The sequence below is a fragment of the Larus michahellis genome, chromosome 2 (genome assembly GCF_964199755.1).
Source record: "Larus michahellis chromosome 2, bLarMic1.1, whole genome shotgun sequence".
NCBI classification, from domain to species: domain Eukaryota; kingdom Metazoa; phylum Chordata; class Aves; order Charadriiformes; family Laridae; genus Larus; species Larus michahellis.
The window spans coordinates 146,823,946-146,847,656 of record NC_133897.1 but is presented as its reverse complement, the minus strand read 5'-3'; the positions used below and the strand labels follow the sequence as shown (position 1 = coordinate 146,847,656).

The following is a 23,711-nucleotide window of genomic DNA, read 5'->3' as shown; positions in this document are numbered from 1 at the left end:
TTCATTGCGTTCTTCTTCTGTTAAACTGTCACGGGTTTCCCAACTAACTGTGAATATTTTCTTTTTAAGGCATGAATTTTGGACAGTGGGGTCCGCCTTATTCTGCTGTAATAATCCTTTGAGCCTTCTTCACTGCTGTGCACCAAGGTGCGGGGGGCAGCCCCTGATCCCAGAGGGCTTTGCCCCCTAATATGAACTGCCTCGGGAAGCCCCAGTGCAGCGGTGGTGCTGGAAAGGTGGTTTATAAGATGTACTGGAGAGAGAGAGATGCGTGTCTCACTAAATGCTATATAAACCAGCGCTGGAAGTTGTCGATGTTGAGCCAAATATCCTGAGTGTCTGCTGCTCCCGCACTCAGGAGAGGGATGCAGAGGAGGGCGATGGGGCTTACTGGTCCCCCCGCTGCCCGCCAGTCCTGTGTCCCCACCATCCTCCCTCTGCCTAAGATGGGGGGAAGCCCTCCCCAGCACCCCTTTATGCCCCATCCCATGTTGTCTTTTCATTTTCAATATTTTCACTTTTGCCTGTTGCCAAGGGGCCAAAGCCAGCTTCAGCTGAGGATGCTCCAGTGTTTGCGTTTGCAGATCCCATGCAGCTTTACATCCGCTTCTGCTTTCACCCCAGACATCTATTGCCGTTGTTTCCTGGTATTTTATATCCCAGGCACTGGTCAGTAACCATCGCTGACTCAGATGAGCACAGGAGCGTTTTCCTGTTACTGACACTTGGCCTTTCCTCCCTGCTTCTTGCAGGTGAAAGTCTCTCCCTTCTCCCAGCCTCTCCCGCATCCTGCCCCTGGTGCGTGTGTGCATGTTGCGGGGCAGAGGTGATGGGGCTGCAGAGAGAAAATAAGGCAATTTGGGGGAAGGAGTGAATTTTAGCTAGAGTTACAAGGAAATCTGAGACACTGGTGTCGTGTCTCTGCCTGCAGGATAAAGCTGCGGAGGTGAGTCGGAGCCAGATGGAAGCAGGCACTGCTTCGTCCCCCTTCCCGGGACGTTTTGCTGGGAGCAGAGGGAGAAGTATCGCGGGCAGGTGAGCACGAGGAAACGGTGTCCGAGACTCAGGGATGCGAGGCTGAGCTGGCCAGGCATCTCTGGGCGCCAGCCCACAGCCCCACATGGCTGCCATCCCACATCACTTTGGCAAGGACCGCTGCTGCCTGGCCCCGAATCGGGGCAGAGATGCTGGCGACCAAACGCGCATCTCTGTGGCTACGCATAAAACCTCAACTGTGTGTCATTTTGAAAGACCCTAATTTTAGCTAGCTGGTGCAGCGCCTGGCCGCTCATTGTCGAGGTGCCCTGGTACGCACGGAGGGCAGTGCTTTTGCCCCTTTGCTTGGGCAAACCAAAGCATATAAAGAGTTTTTTTCTGCCAGAGGCTGGGGATGCAGGAGGAAGAGGAAGGGGGAGGCGCGTTTTCTTACAGGGACAGGGTTAAGAGAGCATCGGCGGTGGGACCAACCCCCTGGCGCATCCAGCCCCAGTGAGCCCTTGGTGTTTGGGTTGTCCGGGCGCCCGCGATGGTTCCAATGTGCACGCAGTATGACAGATGACCTATTGAAATAATTTCGGAGCAGTGCTGGGGTTGCCAGGACAACCAGTGCTCCCTGGGCTTGCGCCGGGCCATGTGACAGCCGCCTTGACGTCAGCTGGAGGCAGAGCCTGCGGTTTCGGCCGCGCAGCCAAAGCCTTGTGAGAACCTAGTGGATGCTGGATTTATCCCCGCCGCCGCCGCCGCCGCCGCTGCTGTTTCTCAGGGGCTGCCAGAGCATGGACTATTAAAAACTTGCATTTCTGCAGTGTGAGGTAACCATTTGCTTTATGTTCTCGTCAGGTATTTTATTTTATTTTTTTTCCTTTTTAAAAAAAAAAAAAAGGATAGAGAGCAGCTTATCGGGACTGATATTTTTTTCACTTGTTTGTTTTGGCTGGAAGTTTGCCTTGATGAACAAGCCCCGCACTATCAGATAAATGCAAAGAAGCTTCCAGTTACTAATTCTGTGTGCAGGCTGCAAAGCGGACTTAAATTTAGATTAATGATCCATGAAAGGAGAATAAAATGATATTGTTCTCATTTGACACTTTAGGAATATAAATGAACACGAGTAATCCTTGGCTAACGCATTCTGGAGTTAAAAGAAATTATGTTTAGGCATTGTGTTGATTTGGGCATCTCTACAGCTTTATACCTCTGTTGGAACTTGTAGTTTTCTTAATGCTGCCCAATTCAGGCGGGTTTGTACCCAACGTGTTCGGTGAGGGGGAAGCCAGCAGCCGATGCGGTTAGGAACAGCTTGAAATCCAGCTCCCAAAGTTCGAGTCTTTAAATCATCTTTGTTCACACGGAGTCCCCGCACCCCGGGCGCTCCCCGGGCTCCCTGTCCCTCTCCTGGGGCACGCGGCACTCTTGACCGTGTAGTGTTTACAGAGGAAAGGATCAAGAGCTTCCTGAAAAATTGTCTGAAATATGCCAAGAGAGCAACATTGCTGTAACACAGGCTTTTACCCTTTTTCTCACGCGCGCACATAGAGCTTGGGTTTTGCCTTTTTTTTTTTTTCTTTCTGTTGTGGGTTGAGAGCAGTTAGAATAGCTAAAAAAAGAACTGCAGCATGAACAGCACCACGGTAATTGGAAAATGAAACGCTGTTTGAGCCTTTTTGTAAAAAGAAGAGGGACTTTGGGTCTGTTTCTGTATCGCACTCTACTCCGAGGGGGCTGTTGTGGGGAGGGAGATCCCAGGGCTACTGAAGTTTAGTGCCACAGCCTGAGTTTGCTTGTGTGGGAACATATAGAGTCGTTTGAAGAAGAGATTACTGCTGAAGCATCGTGTGCGTTATTTCCTGGAAAAGTATGCTTGATCGTTCTTATCTTCTCTAATTATATACTCCTGTTCCCTTCCTCCCAAAGTTCAAAGGGTTTATTGATAATGGTAATGATTTTTGAAAGCAGCAACCAGTCTGAAACAATCACGGATCTGCAAAGCAATTTAAAACACAGAGCAAAAAAAGATAAAAAAAATCTATAAAAATTATTCTGATGTTATTAAATGCAGCAGAAGTAATTGTTTCTGAAAGGGAGCCAAGGCAGAGATTGAAACGGAAAGCACTTCTGTAAGGAAAGTTATGGCTTAACGCTCTGGATTTCACCACATTTGGCATTCTTAACAGAGCAACAAGGATAAATGCGTCTGAAACCTCTAAACCATTTCACTTGGTGTTATCTCATCTGTTCTTTCCAATTTAACTCTTGTGCCTAAAATATCAATGGTTTCAGGGTGTGTGTGTGAAATATTTTAAATTTTCTTTATTAAATTCTTCACCTGATGCCAGTGCATCAGTGCATGAGGAATCTCGACTGGGTGCTCGTAGGTGAGTTTAGCCAGGGTTTAGAGGCACCTCGCAGCTCTGCCGGGGACGTGCTGAGCACCCCGTGCTCGGTCTTCCAGCAGGGAGCGGGGCTTTCAGCATCCTCGCCCGGGCAAGCTGGCCGGGCTGAGCTGGGCACAGCTGGTCCCCAGCCGGCGTGGGGACCCGTGTTTCGGCTGACGGCGGTCCACCATTCCCCCCCTGCATGTGAGTCCCCCCGGAGTCTGGGTGGTGGGGTGGGAGGAGAGGGCAGGGGGAGGCGGCCAATGCGACCCACCACCCTCCGAGGTCTGCTTGTTCGCCAGCTTACATTGGTGGGGCAAGTCCGGCGAGGGACTGGGGCATGGATTACAGGGACAGATTCGAGCTGAGCGGCACCTGCCATTCAAGAAAAGTCATTCACCTTCACATCTGGAGGGTTTGGCTCCACATATAGCTGTGGTTGCCTGCCAGGTTTGGCTTCAGTCATCAGCGTGGCAGTGATGCTTGGTGAGGGCTGGGGCTTCACCTCATTCATTTAGGTTTGAATACAGCGTCCTGTAGCATTTGATGCCTTGAAAACACCTGCAAGGTGAAAAGTAATTGATGCAGCCTTTGCTCAAGGGCTATTCATTAGAAACATTTTAAAAATAGGTTCCTCATCTCCAGCTGGAATGGACATATCTTGCTTTAGCAATACTGAGCAAGTCTTCAAAAGGCACTAACTTGACCTGAGAGAGGAGGGTGATAAACTGCTTCGTGTTTTACCAGAAGGGTCCTGGCCATGTTGTGACAGGAGGTCTGCGAGGCAGCGTTACTGGGGAAGCTGGTGAGTGCTGCTGATGTTGCACAGGGATGTGTCCTGCCTGGCAGAGTGACCATCTCTGCCCCATGTCATTGAGTCTTGGGGGGCTTTGGGCATCCCATCGGCCCGGGCGCCTTTGGTCCCCAGAGGTGGGGATGGCTGAGTCACGGTCAGGAGGACAGTGTGAGCGTCTGCAACTGGAGAAAAAGACGCAAGTCCCTCCTCAGGGGAAGGGCAGGGGATGGTGTGTGAGAGTCATCCCGGGGCTGTGTGCCTCTGCTTGGTGATTTCACCCTCTTGTTCTCACTGATCAACTCTTTACCAAACCCTTTCGACAAACACCTGGATTTTACCTTGGGAGTGTGTGAAATTGCCAGGCAATGTAATGCTAAGCATCCCACCGTCTCTGCCCTGCCATGGTTTCACCCACCATGAGAAAAGAATAAACAGCCTGTAGGTTCCTTCCGACCACCGAGGTGGGGGGTGAAGGTGGCTGTAGCCCATCCCTCATCTTCTGCCCAACGCCACAACTGCTACACTGCCAGCTTACTTGGATTTGAAATCCTCTGATACAGAGAAAAAAATGAGATGTGCATGGGCTAGGTTACACTCCACCTTCTTCTGGGGCGGGCAGGTTGACCCCATACATCCCAGCAGCCTTCATATCATTTGCAAATGTCACCCCCTTGCACGCACACAAGGAGGAGACGATCTCTTCCGACAGTCTCCTTGTCCACGGAGAAGGGGGAGCAGACCAGCAGTTCCTGGGGAATTGGAGCACTTCACCTTAGGAGAGACCTCGGCTAAAAACGGGACTGAGATCTCCTGGAGTCACTTTTCACACAACTGGATGTAGCTAGGGAAATTAAAAAACAGACGCGAGCTGTTGATGCCTCTAGCCTAGTAATAATAACACACTCAAGCCTTTAGCGTGCTCTACCTTGATCTGCTTGAGTTGATGGGCAATGACAATCTAAATTTAGGCTAGAAGCATAATAAAGCCTAAAAAAATCTTGCAACACAGAACACTGACTCCTTCTCGCATTTTTTCGAACAAAATGAGATTTCTGCTGTCTTTTTAAAGGTCCTAGCCACTACTCAAGGCAATATTTCAGGGCGGTAATAAAATCCCTCATATGGGGGGTGGAAATTGTCAGGCAGTGGGAACTGATGTAGCAGTATGGAGTTTCAGGCTCTTAAATTACATATTGAAGAAGCCGGTTTCCACCCTGCTAAAAATCATTACTTTGTGCTAATTCCATGTCCTGCATCAACATTAGCAACAACTGGTTTGAACGATAACTGAGCTGCAGTGGAGATTTGGCATTTTAATCAACAGTTGCTTTTCCAATTAAACACAGATGCCACGCGTATGGTACTCTGACTGCAACATGGAAGTTGACCCGACTGTTGGTTCCAAGCTAAAGTAACAAAAATCCTAACTCTGGAATGTTTTTGGTGGTCACATTTTAGAAATGATCTTCCATGGTGAGCCAAAATCTATGCAGACAGTTATAGTCAGATAACAGTTAAAAAAATAGACTATGTTTTGGCTGTACTTTTGCTGCTGTTAAATTTATCTTCTTAAATAGCAGGGAGTATGAGTTGAGGTTTGAGAAACAGTAATTTTGTAATTATTTTACATGGATCGAATTATTCTGTCATCAAATTTGCATTTCAGACAGCATTACAGTATGAAAATATAATTAGAAACTGTAATTCAGGAATTGCTGAATGTGATATTTCCCAGAGGGAGGACTGTGAAGAAGCTGCCCTCACTACAACTTTAGCAAATGCTGAAATCCTATAGGTGGAAAATGGGAAGGCCAAGTTGTAAAGTTCCTCTCCCTTCTGCGGTCTCAACACGCTGTCAACTTTCTGCCGAACTTCATTTTTTCGTAAGATTCATTTCCACAGAAACATCTAATCATTAAGAGCTGAAGTGCTCAGATCCTGTTCTGCCGAATTTCAGTCTGGCTGTGCTGGTAGTTGCTGAATTGCTTTCAGCCACAGAATGACACTGAGATAATGTACAGATCTGATTTACACGCAGAAAAGCCAAGAAGCTTGTCGTTTGGGCTGAAACACTGGTTTTAATTTGCCCAGTGCCCAATTCCCAGCAATGCCTTCTCTCACGGGAGAGACCAGAGGATGAGTCTCAGTTTAACTCTCTTTCTCTTCTTTTGTATTTCAAATATTTTTGCTGTACACATTCACAGTGTCATGCAAAGTTTTAGCTGCATAAATCTCACTGATGTCAATCCTTACCATTTTTTACTATTCTTATTATGATCTTTGGCTTATCATAGACATATTAGCCAGAAATGAGCACATCCTCTCTTTTTAGTTGGACTTGTGTCGATAAATACGATCCCATTTTGTCTGAAACACTCCTTTGGAGAGCATCATCCATGGCTGATTTTTCCTACCACCTTGCTGGGGCATTGGACAAGCCCGTATGTGGAGCAGAGCCCACGATGCACAAAGCAAAGCCGGCACTGGGAGGAGGCAGAAATTGGGTGTGAGGCACATTTGATCCTTCGATGCCCCCGTACATCTCTCAGTCCTGCAGAGAGAGAGTCCTGGTGCTCCTCCAGCGGAAATGGCAGGGCAGGGCAGGAAAAGGAGAAGCGTGGGCCTATGAACCCAGGACTGTACGGATAAATGGGCTGGCTGGTGGCATGGTTCCTGGTGACTCAGGGACACTGTCGCCCTCGGTGTGCTCTGAGCAACAAGACCCTTTTCCCATACCTTCCCAGGGCCGCCTTCCTGCACCCACCTACACCCAGCCCTGGCTGGGTGGGCACAGGGGAGGACCTCTGCTCTATGACTCGCATTTTGGGTGATGCACGTCGTGCAACCTGGACCTGGTATTTGCAATGTGAGCAAACGGCAGGATCTGCAGGGCATCGTTGCAGATGACCTGAGAAGGATTTTTTGTTAAGGAGGGTGCAGTAAGCCAGGTTAGCTTCTTATGGAGAAGTGGCCTTGCGTGGGGACCCTTGTGCTGGTTGGCAGTGGGGCATGGGCTCCTGAGCATCACACCAGCATTTTTGCACATTTACTCAGCAACTCCAGAGGGGCAGGAGACAGTGTTTCGGCCGGCTTTGTCTGTGCTTGGCAGGAGACGCACACGGGGCTGAAAGGATTTGAGACAGGTTTATACCTGCCACATTTGTCACAAAGCCTCTTAGCAGTGTGCTGAATTTCACTGCCAAGAGAACGGGGGCTCGGGAGTGGGCCAAATGGGAGCTTGGGAGCGGGCCAAATGGGAGCTCGGGAGCAGGGGCAGGATGGACCATGGGCCAAGAGGTGTTCTGTGGGGAAAGGAGAGCCCTGGGCAGGACTAAGTGACTGGGAGATAGCAGGATGAGGCCAGGGGCAGGCTTGTCACTTCTTGACTGTTCTGTCGTCACCTCTGCATTTGCCCCAGAGGAGACCTCTGGTGGCATTGCCCAGTGTCACAGGTTGTCTGGGGTATGGGCCAGCCAAACTTCATGTGAAATGGAGCTGCTAGAGAGAGTCAGGGAAGTAAAATGTTGACGCTGTGTCATTTTGCTGCCATCTGATGCGACGGTGGCTAAAAGGGCCGCTCTCTCTGCTGGGTGCTGCATTCAACATAGGGCTGGAGAAACACCGCACGGTCAACCCTTGCACGGTACATGCTATCAGAGAAAAAAGATTCTGTCTTTAAAAGCTTCATGTTTGTTCTCATATTATAAAAGAGATCAGGCTTTGGAGAGACCCAAGATTACATGTAGGGAGGTTTTATTAGACGATCAGATCAGGTAGTTTACAGGCTTTCGCTCCAGAGAAGACAAGTTAAAGCTGAAAAAGGTCAAAGTTACCTTCTTTCCTCACCAAATTCCTTTGCTCCTAGAGTGGGCAGATTCCCTGATTGTGCCTCACACGGCCTTTCTGCATTTTCTCCAGGACTGCAGAAACACAATGGATCCGGCTCATTTGAAGTGTCTAACTTCAGCTGAATAGTACTCAAAGAGACTTCAGCCATTAAGCAATTCAGCCCCGAGAACCTTTAACTCTAAAGAAAATATTCCTCTTGTGTTGTGTGCATGCTCCTAATGGCAAATCCAAGATGCCAGGGGGAAGCGAACACAAAGACGTTGATTATTTCCACAACTGCTATATGCTTTCTATCACAACACTATTCTTTTGTGCAGAATGGCAGCATGATTGCAGAGTCCTCTTTAACTTTACCATTTTAGCAAGCCCAGGTCCAATTAGAGCAATTATGTCTCAGCAGAAACACTGTCTGTTGTCCTCTGGACCTGTCTGTCAAGTGTCCTATTCATAGCTGTTTATCTTGCGTGAGGTTTTTCATATAAAGTCGTTCTGACCCTACTAGAACAGTCTCACGTGAAGGGTAGCCTGCATTTTTGTGGACTTATTTCACAGGCTGATGTGAACTGAAGAGTGCAAAATTTCGGCTGTCCAAGGATACATCTTTCAGTCTAACCATGGTCTCCTCTTGCTTGAATATTATCGTTGATTTGACACAGCAAACAGATTTCACTTTCAATTATTTTACTGCTAAAAATTGCGAACATTACCAGAATTTTCACTTCTTGCTTGCCACTTTACAGGGTTTCCTTAATCAAAATCCCCAGCGTGAGTTGCAAGGCATGTAATGTTTGATGGCACCATGTTGTTAAACCACTTACAGCTCTGAGGTCTGCGTGGGACTGTTCAGTCATGGAGTTATTTAAGAGCCACCTTCTTGAAGAAGGTAGTGGGCACTTCTGCAGAAAGACCGTCTACATTTTGCTTTACCTCTGCTGCCAGAGCCTGATCAAGGAACTGGGTGACTCCTGCCAAGGAAGTCTCATTTGACTCCATTAAGGTAGGAGCTGAGGAGCAGAGCCCAGTGAAAGGCAGAAGTGCTGGGACTTGGGAAGGTCAAGGGCAGTGGAAAGAGGAACTCCTCTCTTTGTGAACAAAATACAGGTTTTTATTTCCTCATACTTCTCCTGGAAGGGAAAATCCAGGGAGCAATGCTTGGAGTCTGCTTCCTGAAACAAAAAACACTTTTCCCTGAAAAATTTAGAAATGAGATTGCCTGTGAGAGAACAGCCCCTGTCTCTGCTGCTGGGTCCGTGGCAGCATCCATGGGAGTCCCAGCCGACACGCAGAGCAGCGCAGTGCACGCCAGGGCAGTGTCTCTTCAGGAACTGAAAACACGCGCTCGGACCTTAGTTGTTCTTCCTCCAGCGTCATCAGGGCAGCGGTTCCACCACATTTATTTCCTATTTTGTTGCTCCTCTGCTAGGTTTCAGCCCACATGGGAAAGCAGCTGGTGCCTTTTATCAGGAGGGCCGGCGGAGCCGCCGGCGGCAGTGGCCCAGATGTCACCTGTGCCAGATGTCACTTGGCGCGGGATGCTGCAGGCAGGAGAGCCATGCCAGTGCTGACCAGGGCTGCAAAGAGACCTTGCAGACCTGGTCACACTAGCAGCAAGGCTAAATGAGAGCTGACAAAACAGCAGTATAACATGCTCCACGCCAGCTCTCTGGGGGGTCTTGACGAGTTTGTGAAGACAAGCTGAGGATGTTTACCTGGATCTGCAGCCTTGGCAGATTCAGTTTCTTTTCGTGCAACAGTGACGGTCTTTTCTCCGTGAATGCCAGGCAGCAAGCTGCTGTGCAGGGTTAGAGCCCCCCACTCCCCATGTCCACAGAGTGCTTGTGATGCCCCAATTAGAAAAGTACAATTCTTTCAAAGATGACAAAAGGTGACAGAAGAGCTAGCAAGGTGACTGCTTGCCTGATTTTTGCTTTTTTCATTAAACACTGGGACCCTTGCAGAAAACCCCACCTCACTTAATTCAAAGGGTCTGGTTAAAAATTGAGGTGTATTTTGCTATTAGCTCACCACGTGTTAGTTATGAGTTCACTGTGGTGTTGCTCATGTAGTAAAACACACCTTTCCTGCCCGCAGCTCCCACCGTGCCTATGGGCGGCACTCTGCGCAGGATGGTGGAGAGACAGCTGGGAGAGAAGGGGTTAAAACAAGCCACGGTCACCAGTTTGAGGCATTTTCGAAAATAGCAGCTTTTCTTTTGTTTGCTGAATTCCCCACGCTTTTCCAGTGCTGTTCCCATTATTCATTTCTTTCCCAAAATAACATTTTTAAGCAGCGGAATGGCTTGAGCGGGATGTGCAGCCGAGCCGGACAGCTGCACACTCTCCTGTGTCTGCGCCGAGGGGGCTCCAAGCTGCCCTTGGATGCTAATGGCAACTACCAGGCAGGTGGCAATTCCCAGTATTTCAGGCAGTTTTGCCTCCTCGGTGGTGAGCCTGGCAATTCCTTCCTGACAGCTCTCAGTGGTGCTTCTCAGGGGCAAGCTTCGGGTTTGCACAGCTTGCAGCTGCCCTTGCAGAGAAACATTTCTTATTCCTGTTTCCAAGGGGAAGCCTGAACACATCCGAACGGCTTCCAGCTACACGGGGGACATGCTCGTGGCCAGCACGGTGGGAATGTGCCTTGGCAGGTGGTGGGTTCCTTCTGTCCAACGCCTCTGTAGCCCAACTTGACCAGAAGCATCCCTTGCTGGTGGATGCTGTTTTGAAGAAGGCGGGGTAGCCTTTGGGAAAATAAGCCTGAGGGAGTCTGGCCTCAGGACCGGTGACGCAGGCAGATCCCACTGAGCCAGGACGCAGCCCCAGCCCTTGGGATGCCTCAGGTGTCCCATCCTTGAAAGCTGACCCGGGAAAGCAGCTGCTCCGGAGGGGCTCCGGGCAGCACCCACCGGGGCTGGCTGGGGACACCCCTCTCCTTCCTCACGGTCAGGCACGCAGCCAAACACCAGGAGCTCCAGAAGCGGGTGCTGGCAGCCTTCCCCTGGGGATGGGGGGGGGAACAGTGGAAAAGAAACTCTGAGAGGAATTAAAAATTAAATGCTCACAGCAGCAGCTTGCTGCTGAACGTCCAAGCACTTCACCTTCACTGTGGCTGGCTGCCCAAGCACTGAGCAGGAGGTGAGGAGCATCCCATTCTCACTGCCCTTGCTGGGCACCAGCCAGCCCTCCTGCGGCCCTGGCAGGGGGGTGGAGAGGAGCTGCCCCCCGCTGCGTGTGGGGGCTCTGGCACGCAGGACCTCCCAGCTCTGCTCCACTGAAGGCAGCAGCGCCCGTCTCTCCCTGGAAATCCCCAGAGTCATAGCGAAAGGCACTGCGCGAGGAGGTGGCCGGACCCAGATGAGTCACCCGCCGCTTGGACAGATGCTGCTGCTAAATATGGGGTGCTGGGGGGCTGGAATGGCCACCCCACAGCCCTCACTCTGGTTTGGGGTCTGGAATAACCCCAGCCACAGGCTTGCTCAGCGCGAGCAGGGGCTGAGCCCGCTGGGGCTGGCATTTAGGGTGCAAGGGTCAAACCTACCAAGGGTGGTATTTGGGGGTGCCAGGGCTGAGCATCACTGAGGCTGGCATTCAGAAGTGCCACCAGCACAAATGTGAAGAGTGGCATCCGTTGCAGTGGAGAGCAGGATCCACATATACACACAGGGTGGGAGCAAGGCTCAGGGCTCTGTGTCGCTGTCAGCAGAGGGCTGCCAAAATCAGGCAGAAGCCTGGGTGCAGAGCTGCGATGGAGTTGGCCAGATCACCAGAGAGCACCAGTGCCAGGTAGACTCTGTCCCCCAGTGGCCTCCTCCCCAGCCGGGGCTGCCACTGCCACCCCACCATTCCCACCTCCCCCGGCCCTTCCCACTGGGTATTTTTCCCCTGTGCTCACCAGCAGTGCCTTTGACCCTCCTTGGATGCCAGTCTGGCTGCTTGGTCTGCAAGCACCCTGAAGCCCCTTCAGAGCCCCAGCAAGCCCATCGCAGAGCCCAGGGCCGTCACAGAGTGTGTCCCAAATGATTTGGATGCTGGGTTTGCTTCATAATCCCCCCTCAATTCCCCTTTCCCAGTAGATAAAATCTTGCTTCCCCCAAGCCTTGTCATTTCTTATTTTAGCGTTAACTTTCAAGCAGGTGACAAGTTATCCAGTTTCCTGAGGTAATGGCTGTGTCTGTACTACAGCCGGTGGCTCTGTCCATACCGCATTAAATAGGGAGCATCCCCAGTACCACAGCTCAGTGATGGAAACCGCTGTCTCTCCGGAGCAGTCCCTACCCCAGTTTTCCTCCCAGCCAATTCATATCCTCCCAGCTGGTGCCCAAGCCCAGTCTGGGACGTAGCCTGTGCCACTGGGCCCATCCCATGGGGCAGATGGCACACGGTCACTGTTCAGGAGGGTGCAAAGTTCAACAGCATGGATGAGGGAATTTCTGTGCCAGTTGGCCCCCATGCTGGGGAATGCACCCACATGCATTTGCTTTGTAGTCACAGGTAATGTGGTAAATGTCATTGTGCGTAACTGGGTGGGAATTCTTGGGAAAAAAAGCCCTTAAAAACAGAAAAGCAGTTTTTCTGAAGCCCAGGGCTGGGGAGAGCTCGTGAGCTGCAAGCTCTCGCCGTGGCCACCAGCAGGAAACCAGCCCATTGAAGCATGACAAAAAGGCTGGCAGCTCCAGTCTGTTGAACAAAGCAGTGGGTTTTTAATAGGACCAGAGTGAAGGAAGTGAGGAACATGGCTAGAAGGAAGGATAAAGAAAAACCTTTGGTCTATAGAGAAACAGCCGTCTGTATAGAGGGACGTTCTCATGTTCAGCGCTGACCTGACTCTGTACACAGGTTTCTTTTCCCCCGTGTGTGGGTTTGATGGTGATTTCATGTTTTTCCTTAGTACACGCACTTCATACTGCCTGGTTCAGTATTAAACATTTTCTAGTTTACAATCCATTTATTTTAAAGATGTGGAAACTGCAGAGGTGGATATCCACTGCTACACCCCTTCTGCTCCACTATTTCTCCAGAATGAGTAAATTGTTATCCAATTGGTGGATTATTATTATATATATTATTATTATTATTATATTATTAACCCTCTCAATGAGGCACCAACATGATTCACTTTCCCAAGGCTGTATGGTGCCTGAAATCTGTTTTCTAAATCCTGCCTTGCCTGAAGCGAGCTCTGCCACAGCCCTGTGCACAGCACTGTCTCTGCCATGAAGCGCTGTCAAGGATTTCATATTTTGCTCTGCAAGATGTCCAGGTGCTCTCTTTTGTAAAACTTCAGGCCTGAAAGAGGTAAAAAGGAAAGGAGATTTCCAAGTGCAGTTTTCTCCCGGTGCTTCTGTTTTTGTTGAATTCAACCTTTACATTTTATAGCTTTGGAGCATAATGTCAGTGGGGTTCAAGGGAGCCAGGGGAGCATTTACCTGTCTCCTTGCCTGCGGCTTTTCAAGCTGTTTGATTGTTTTTATTACTTCCTCTGTTCGACATGGAGTGTTTTCCACTTTCCCTGGATTTTGCAGGCAGATCGGCTGCCCGCGCCTCTGTTCTGGGGCAGCAGCCTCCTGCTGTCCCTGGGGACATCGCCAGCCACGTGGCTGGTGGGACGGGACTAAACCTCGACCTTGCCGCATGCTGGAAATGCAGCTCATTTATCAGATGCTGAGCAGAGGTAGGTTATGTCACTTGGTAGCAGGCAAAATCTGTCATGCTGGGACTCTTCAGGCTGGGGTCTTTGTTTAAACTCCTCCACAGACTTGCTTGTAACCCCAGGCAAATCATTTAATGTCAGCAGCCATCCCAGTCACGTGAATGTGACCACGACTACGATGTCTCGGACGGTCCTTTCGTGGAAGCCATGGCAGCTTTACCTCAAAGCCCTGCAGAGCACCAGGATGTTGGCTGGGCTGTTTTGAACTGTGGGGTTTGGTGAAGCAGGACCCCGTGTTTTAGTAAAGCAGGACATGGGCATGACTGCATGGAATTGTAAAGTTTTTCCCTTTTATTTGCAAACAGAAATTGGTGTGCTCATATTGCTCCAAATAATACAGGGGATTTAGGAAGACTAGCATTAAGGCATTTTTTCAGAGTCTTTGAATATGTTTTAATCCTTATTAGCCTTGAGCGATCGTCTCCCGGTGAACTGATGGAAGGATAGGTATAATTAAAGATCTGTTCTGCGCAGCCTGCCATGCATTTATAGCTACACAACTGCTCTCACTAGTGAAACAGAAATATGTCTTTCTAAAGGAAAGACCAACAAGAGGAAATATTTCTTTCACAGAATGGAACACAAATTTTGCTTCCAAGCATCATCAGATAAAAGCAAAAACTTTCTTAAATTCCTAGTTCCACTAAGCAGCTGTCTCTAATGTACGGTTCCTTGACTTTGTTCATTTTTTAACCAAAATGTGCTCCTGTTTTAAAGCACGGTTATTTCATCTGGTAATAAAAGCCTATTCAACCATTTGCGTGTCTCATCAGTTGTTCTGTATCATATTTTATGTTTTGCTTCAATCTTTCCGCTGAAGAATCGGTGTTGTCCAAATTGCCACTGCTTGACTGGACATAAGCCCCTATTCCTTACTACTTAAAGTTGGTTGTCTAAGTCTGCTGTTGGGCAATTTTGACCAAGATTTCACAGAGTGCTAAATTTGTCCGCACAGGCAATACAGTGACAGGCTTTTCTCCCAGTCGTTTCTGAAATCCCCCCACCCCACCAGTTGCAAAAATTTATGATGGCTGCCTCTCGGGCACCTGGCACAAATGGAAGCGGCACCATCGTGTGACATGCTCGTTACTTCAGGCATTAGTCTTGAGAAGTGCTGGGTAATTGGATGGTTTGTCATGTCTGTTTAAGCACTTTATTCCTGAAACTGCTCCTCCAATCAATAAAAGACTCCATAAAATTGTTTAAACATATTAAGAAAAATGTGATTTACTCCAGGAATCTTCATTGCATTTCATTATACGCCACTGAATCTAATATACGAAGAAGATTATTTTAATTATAAGTGGACAAAAGGAAGATCTATGCTACATTCCCACTAAGCAAATATCAGCAACATGCACCTTCTCCATCTAATGCAGTTACATAAACTAATTAGCTTTGGTGTTTCTAATAGGAACAGTGGTTAACTATATTACACAGCCCCCGAGAAAAATTGGCATGAGATGAATTTGTTAGGTACAGTGGTATCTGTTCTCAGCTATTTTTTCCTGCCCTGAGGAAACCCAGGAGGTAGTCAAAATGTGGGCAGAGAGTTCAGACTGATGGACAGTTGATCTCCCCGTCTCATCTTGAACCCGTTTCACTGGGCTCGATGCTGCCCTCTGGAAGCTCATTAGGTAGCGGAGGACTGTGGTGTTCCTCTCTGCTTGCAAACCTGTGCATGGCTAGTTTTAGTTTTACAAACTGAAGTGCCTTGGTGTCATTCACTGCTGTTTTGTACTTTGTTGCTATTTCAAATCCTGGGCAGACAATTTTCAGAGGAGGAAAAGGGAAAACTCAGTCCAACATGGTGTCCTAGAGCAACAACTCCCTTCCACTTGTGTTGTTCCCCGTTAAGTGAAGAGTTGACAACTTTCATACAGGTTAACTTCTTGACTTTTGCATATAAGTACCTGATAGCAAAACAGCAGAATCAAACATGTCCTGTGCCCTGCAGCATCCAAAGGATTTGTGCTACTTGCTGCAGGAGCAGCCCTCCTTAAAACTGTCATTTATAATATATGAAACATAGAGAAGACACATCCAAGGAGTGAATATTATATTATTTTGTTACTTGAAGTACTTTCCAGCCATGATATCTGAGGGTCATGTCTCTCCCTGTGGAGGAATGGGTGCGCTGAGGCTAGCGAGGAAATAAGGAGGTCCAGCAGCAGAGTGATACGTGATGTAACACTGGGGACGTTGGATCAGGAGCACAGGGATGCGGGAGTGCAAAGCCTGAGGGATGGAGCAGCACCTGTGCACCATGGCCGTGGGAGCAGCCCCATGCATCCAGGGCGCTGCTGCATGAAGGTGATAAGCGGAGGGGTTCCTCCATGTCTGTCTTGGTGCAGCCTGAGGGGAGCACAGGGCAAGGTGCCTCCCCGCTGTCACAACCATGACAGCTCTGGGCATGCCCTGGAGCAGAAGGGTTGCCGTAAGGAGTTTAAGTGCCAACAGCCTCCGTGCCCTGATAGGGTCGGGCAGTGCCTATAAGAGTCTGTCCTGTGCTGGTCCCCCTGTGAGTCCCTGATGATCCAAGAACCTTGAAAACTGACCCCAGCTGGTCCAGGAGAACAAGACCAGCTCGTATGAAAAGCTATCCAGATGTTTTAAAAAATCCTTTTCTCCCTCTTCCTGTCCATTGGTTCAGTCAACACTGAAATGCAGCTGTCCCCCTGGAATCTTTGAAAAGTAGTAAGAGGTCTTCAGATGAAAAATACATGTGGTATCAATAAATTATTGTGTTCCCTATAGGAGACAAAGGGATCACATTAAAGAAGAAAAACTTTGTAGAAAGCATGAATCAATACTGCTCCATCAGTACTGAAGAGAAACTGGGCACATGATTCACTTTCAAAGAAAATGGAAAACTTATTATTTCACAGATTTGGACAACATACTCTGCTAATCCTCTTGACTCCAAGGTTAAGCCCAACCAGCTGTGAATTTTATTGAGGTTACTTGTAAATCTTCATTTCAATTAAATTTTTTGCAATAATCGTATTGCTGCTTGAATTGACAGACCTGGCCGGCTCTCCTGACCTGTCTGCCGTGTCCTGGCACTCGCTCGTCTGCTTGTATAACTCTCTGCTCACATTCCTGCGGCTCCGCATTACTGATGTGCGGCCGTGGGAGATCACATACAGACAAGGAAGACAGAGATATCATAAACACGTTTACTTAACATTACTGCCTTTGACTCTCCCCTTGGTGATCTTTTGTGCCAGAAAGACTCTGCCCACTGTAAGAAGTGCACTTGAGTTTTAGGGTGCCATTTCTCTTCCAGAGGAAGGCTGGACAGGAGAGGACCTCCTGACTCATCCAGTCCACAGCAAGTATCTGCATCATATAGACCTTATTCTTGGATTTTTCAGGCTCTGTTTTCACATGAGCTAGGCCATTTGTGTTGTGATCTTTGGAGAAGGCTGTTCCACAGACTTCGCTGCTCTAGTGGTTAGAGATTTGCTTCTCATTCCCAGCCAAAACTTATTCATGGCTAGTTTATACCCATTTGTTCTTTTGCCAGCATTGTCCTCCAGTTTAAATAGCTTTTCTCCTTCCCTAGTGTTTACCCCCTCTGATGTATTTATAGACTACAACCATATCCCCTCTTGGCCTTTCTTTAGCTAGGCTAAACAGCCGAGTGCCTCTGGTCTCCTTTGAGAGCACAGGCTTTCCATTCCCTTATTTGGCTTAACAGCCCTGCTCTGCAGCCACCGTGGGCTAAAATCCCTTTTCCTGAGCATGCTTTCTTGGCCACGTGCTACAGTCTTCCAGGTGAGTCCTCATATCTCCAAACCCTTGTATAACCTGCTGCGTTTTTATTAATAGTATTGGTTCTTCCCCCTTCCTGGACTCACCAGATCAGTCTCAGCAGGTTCATTAGGAAGCATCATTTGTCTTCTGCAGGTCACATCATACTGGTGTTTTCCAGTTATCTTATGGCTATATAAGATCAACTCTTTCTCCTGCTCCATCATTTCTAGTTAAAAGCATCAATTCTTCCTACTGGTCCCTCAGAAACTTCTCTTTATTATAAGGAATTTAATCCCATTGCGCTATTGCAGTGCTAAAATCATCCCATTCTTCTTGTGTGGTAGCCTGGTTGTCCAGCTGACAGGGCCTCCCACCTTGGTATCATCAGGAACTGCAGTGCTTTGAGATTGTGCATTGTGGTTATCAATGAAAATGTTAAACAAGATCCATGCCAAGACTCGTCTTTGAAGAATCCTATTGTAACCACCTTCCACCTGAGATTTCCCCTTTAATTTGAACCCATGATCCTTAAAGAGGAAACATCTGTCTGAGTCTGTCCAGCACATCCCCCAGCAGGAATTATTTACTTTGATTTTACCTAAGTGGTTTTCAATTTAGCTTTCTATATACATCTATATATCTATTAGAAACGAAAGCTTACATGCTGGTTTGAAAGCCAGTGCAGGCAGACTTTCTACGGGGTTCCCATATAAGGTCAATTCTGCCAAGAAACTTCAGTTCTAACCTCTAACATTTCTACAACTTCAGTCTGAGATCTCTCTTCAGCGGGACGTGCCAATTGTGCTGCTCAAGTCGGGGTGTTAGCAGACGTGTTTTGCTATGCTTCAGTCTCCCAGAGGGTTATGAAGCCAAATTCATAATTCAAATGACTAAAGTCATCATTCAGACTTAGTACACTTTTTTATGGGAATTTGGAATGGGGTAAAAATTCTTTTGTGCTCTGGCCTGTGTTCCTCAGATCTTGGCCTGCAGAGGAATAGCAAAAATGATATTTGTACCCTTTACATTCAAAATCAGTGAGACTATAAATATCTTGTAGTCCTAAAACAACATTCCTGCTAGTTCTTCAATTAAGACTGCAGGACTTCTCCCTCAACATCTCCCCGTGATTCCTCACAAAGATCTGACTACTGTCTTTTCTTCTTTGTGCCAAAGGGTTTAGAGACTTTTGAAGGAGTTGGTGGTGACATCCCACAAACCAGAGAACAGAATTACTTCTCTTTTAGGCTCAAATAAAGCTAGAGAGGAGAAATTACTGAATATTTGTCTGTCCTTTTGATGACAGGAAAAGCAGTCCTTGCCCTCCTTCCCTTGAACAGTTCAGGTTTTGGATATCTCTCAATGTTATCAGCTAGTTCTTCTGAATGTATTGTATAAGTGGGAGCTGAATGATTCTCCCTTTAAAAAGAAGAGGAAAAAGCCTTCAGAAATATCAAATCAGTCCAGTTAAGCCTGTTCCCTGCATTATAATTTAGCATTTTTTTTATTAACATTAGTGTTCTCTGATCTGAAGAATGATCTTTCACCTTTGCACATTGAGGGTTGGCTGACAAGCCTTCACCTTGTGCCTACATCTGAGATGTTATAAAGCCAAGGACCAGATACTCCCATGACACTCCAGACTTGATCTTGCTTGACGGACAGTTATCCAGGCTGCAGCTCTAAGAATAATTGATTCGAGGATTTGTCTGCTGAGCAATAGGGCAGAAAAGGCTTTAATTTGGCATGAGGTTGCATTTTCCAGCTCTTTTTGCTAAAATGAAGGAGCTCCACAACAACAACAACTGATATAATTCAATTTGACATTGGATGTTGAGCAAACTGGGACCATGTTCTCCTCAAGCAGTTTTGTGAAACTACCCTCCAATATTTCTGATTCTGCCTGAAAACAGACCGTGAATTTGGAGTTTCCTCAGTCACTCTCTAGACTCCAAAGATGGTATTGACTAGATTTTCATAGCTTGTAAGGAGACAGCTAAATTTAGGTGTCTGAATCCAGAGTCAGATGCCCCCTGCTTTCTGTAGGCAAATAATGTGGAGAGTTTGATATTAAAATGATCACCTCCTGAGCTGCTGTCGAAGGATGTACTTGGTAAAGGTTGTTTCTAGATTCAAAGCATTTAGCATGTACCTTTACGCATGCTCTGACCTCTGACACGGTCCAGCCCCCTTACTTGTTCAGTCAACACTGGGAGCTCTGGACGTGAATTTCCAGCGGAGGATCCCTTCCATCGAGGAAGCTCCCTGATGACCTGAACCCAGCAGAGGGGACACTTTTGCTGGTCTCTGCCTCTCTTGTCAATACAGGACACAGGCAGGTGTCCCCAGCACATACAGAGCTCGTAGTATCAGTCGGAGATGTCCCTGGGAGCTGCAGTCCCCAAGTCACCCCACTGGCGATTGGAGAGTCACAGCGTGCAGCCAGGTGCCTGGAGGCAGGTTTCTTCCCTGCTCCTCTCCTCCCCTCCCCTCCCAGGGCATCGTCTGTTCCTGAGAAAACTTGGGTGTAGGAAGCATCCAAACCAAAGGCATAGGGAGAGGACTGTACCAGCCTGCAACTGCTTAGCATCTCAAAGGGAAGACTGAATTCCTTGTATCTGGCAATTAGGAGGCAGGCAGTCACTTTATTGACAGAATTAGTTCATATTCCAGTCCATCATGTGTACAGATAATGCACTCTGAGATTAAGCTACTGTAGCAATAAATTTGCTAACCTAATTTTAAAAGATAAAAGCCGCAGTGAAGTGAGACTTCATGGCACACTACACTCCATTCGATTTCCAACGCTTCAGAGGAGCAGGCAAGAAAGCCCTCCCTCAGGTAGCTGCTCCACGCCTCCGACCTTCTCCTCCCAAAGCAAACCTTCTGGGGAAGGAAATAGAGCAGCACTTAAACTCCCCTCCCTCTGGATACCAGCATCTGCTGTCACTCTTAGCCGTTCACGTGAAAGGTTTTATGGTGCAGAGCTTGGAGAAGCCCTTTGAGCAAAATACAGAGTGCTGTCCTGCATCAGGAGAAGACCTGCCTTCCCTTTCCCCACTTCTGCAGCTGTTCCTGACCACCCTCCTCTCCCCATGAGTTTTGGATAGCTGTGAGCGTTGCCAGCCCAGACCCTGCACCTCTTACTGGTCTGGAAATGGGGGTAGCTTCTGAGTACTGGTGGCACAGGGGATGCTGATTCCCACAGGCTATTGCAGCTCAGCCGCAAGAAGTGGCTCCAGGAGGAGGAGAGAGAGAGCAGCCTGTGACACGGCGGTGCTGGGCAGACACCTCAGGGCTTTGTATGTGTTTCAGGGCGAGGGATGGCTGAACATGCTGGGCATCGCCCAAGGTCAGATGGTGTCTGGGGATTGCTCAATACCCGCAGGCCCTCTGTGGCCAATTTAGGGGTAGATGTTACAGCCAGTAAGGAAACCCCAAGAGCTGGGTATTTCAAGATGGATGGCAGCTTGGACCTCAGCAGAGGAACCGCTGAATTTGTCCATCTCTGCAGCCTCAGAGACAGGAATGGCTCTACCACGGTGTGGCCAAGACCTAGGGAAAGAGGTGGCTGCATGTGCATGGGGCATATATGCAAGGAGGCAATCAGGTCCTCTGTGCCCCCCCGCCTCCCAAAGACATCACAAGTCTTAACAGGTCATTGATTTTCACTCATGATTGAGCTGCCTTGCATTGCTAGTGGGACCAGAGTTTCCCATGCAACTTAACTGAATTAAATTTTTCATCTGGCCACGCAGCAAGGATGGCATTGTTAGAAACCACAGGCATGAAGCCCATGTAATGTTGGTGGCAGTAGCTTTATTTCTCTTGGCCATGCTAAGGGAGCTTGCAAGCTACACCAAACTTTTCCAAGCATTTGATTGTCTTCGTATTTGAAAAGGCAGTATTTACATTGCAGGCTCTAGCAATGTGCTAGTTTAACATAATTTTAAATAATTGATCAGGACAAAAAGAAATACTCGTATCGGTTATGTTGTCTTCCTTTATGAAAGCCCAAATGTACGATGCTCCAAATGGTGTGCTGAAAGCACCTGCAGTAAGGTGATGGTGGCTTCTTGTTAGCTTGGATCCCCCTGGGAAAAAATACACATTGCTTCTATATTACCAAACTCCAAATAAATTAGTGCTGTTTGTGCTGTTTGAGTGCTTACAGTGCACTGCGGTTCAAAGGGAAATCACACACAAAGTGTAATGTTTTCAGGCACTCCCCTCCTTTCCATAATTGTGGCTTGTACAAGAAAGCTGCTCTAACCTATTTGCTTGCACCATCTTCACAACTGGCCTCCAGCCAGCAGCTGGGGTTCACCCCAGTTCTAGATGTGAACCTCAGACAAGGTTTTCAGGAAGCCTTCAAAAATGCCCGTCGGTGGTTTCAGTAGGGTTCACCAGGACCAGCTCCCCAGGCCTTCCTTTGCCTGCTTATTTTCAGATCTTCTAGGCCTTTCACCATGCGTGCATTTCAAAAAGGAGTGTTTGCATTTTTTTATGTACCAAGGCTGATATTAGGGAGTTGGGTGGAAAAATGCTTTTTGCCTGGACTCCTTGGCCAATATGCATATCGCTTACAAGCTCCTGTTTGAACAAATTGTCACACAGGTGCATAAGACACCGCAATCAGAGGAGCCCCTTCCTTCACTGCTGGCTCTTGGTGCAAGCGATTTCAGTCATCCTGCACAGCCCTGGAGCTGGTTATCGACTCTGTGCGCAACACATCCATATTATCCACCACCACCTCTGTCTCAGCTTGTCCTGTCCCTCTCTGCTGTGATTTTTATTTTGTTGGGCTTTGTTTGACTGATGACCACCATCTTCGCTGCTTGTATGTGCTTGAGGAGCTGCAGTGCCTGGTGGGACGCAAGGTGGAGTGGACTATCCAAGCCACAGCCCCCCAGGCAGCTGCATGTTAGGGGAAGATCTGGCGCGCTTCCATCATGCCACATTTTCCACAAAAGCATTTACCGGCGATTGCTCCAGCCCATTGCCAAAAAAGAGCAGTTTTTCTTCCTTCAAATAAGAGTGAATGTAGCATTTGAGCCACACCATGTTCTTATAAATGGTAGTTTCTCATAATGAATGTGCCACATGCATAGGAAGAAATCATAATAGAGGGGCCAGCACACACGTCAAGGCTTTGATTGTAAACTTCCAGCTCTGGGAAGGAGATGAGCAATCTTTATGTTGAATCATAACTGCAGATATTTCCTTTTTCCTAAGCTAGTGTCTGTTACCATGGCCACAACCTTCAGAATTTTCTGGCTATTTTACAGTCATTAATAGGAGTGAAAGAGCAGATGTTTAATTACATTCTTCTTATTCCATTCACTAAGGTACAGCTGACATTTTAAGAGTCTTCAGTAAAAAAAATCCATTTTTATTGTTTGTCATTTTCCCAGAGACAAATAGCAGAAGTTAATTAATATATGCCAGCATGCACTTCATCTACAACTTCTAAGTAGAGGTGAGGAAACCAGTTTCTTTACATCTTAAAGACTGAATACGAGATTGGCATCAGCAACAGTCAGACGTAGGTGAAAACCATGCCGTAGAAAATAGATCAGGAGCTTCCAATTCTTGTTCTAGCCACTGACAGCCTCAAAGGACTGTACATATCCTTCAGACCCTCTGGTTTCCACCCAAAGAAACACTGTTGAGCCAGGGCTCCTCTCTCCATGTATTTGTACGGCACCATTAGAGCCCTACACAGGCTCTGCGGGAGATCCTGTAAACTGCCCAGGTGTTGTGACTGTAGGTACACTCTCAGCATCCCCACTATGCAGGCGGATGTTTGAGCTTTATTAAAACACAAGAACTTGCAAGAAGCTTCTCCACCACATTGTGGCACTTCTGGTTTGTGAAGAGAGACAATAATGACCCAGGAGATTGCTCAGTCAACAGAACTGCAGTGCATGCAGTCCCCTAGGTCTCTCATGGGCTGTTCTTGGTCTGTTCCTCTTAGACAACATTACCGCTTGTGTCACAGTATAGACCTGTCCATTAAAGCTTTCTGGGCAGAGAAAACCAAATATAGGGTTGCCTAAGTTTAACATTTTGCCTCTAAATGGTGGTGAATCCATATGTCATAAGAGCCTTGGTATCTCCATGTTGTATGCCTCCCCACTAGACTCTCTCAGGCCAAGGGAACAACAAAGCTTCTGGATCATAAGAAAGACCAAGTATGAGGCAGGTGCTGAGTCCTACACAGACTG

The 23,711-nt window shown here is 47.9% G+C and overlaps 1 protein-coding gene across 1 annotated transcript in view; it reads left to right on the top strand.

The window, feature by feature from the left end:
* The first annotated feature begins 1,408 nt into the window (after window positions 1-1,408).
* NCALD (neurocalcin delta) overlaps window positions 1,409-23,711 on the top strand; it is a 57,684-nt gene continuing 35,381 nt past the window's right edge. Inside the window, exon 1 of the mRNA XM_074577544.1 lies at window positions 1,409-1,811. The gene's annotated coding sequence lies outside the window, so the exon portion shown is untranslated. The remainder of the gene's footprint in view (window positions 1,812-23,711) is intronic.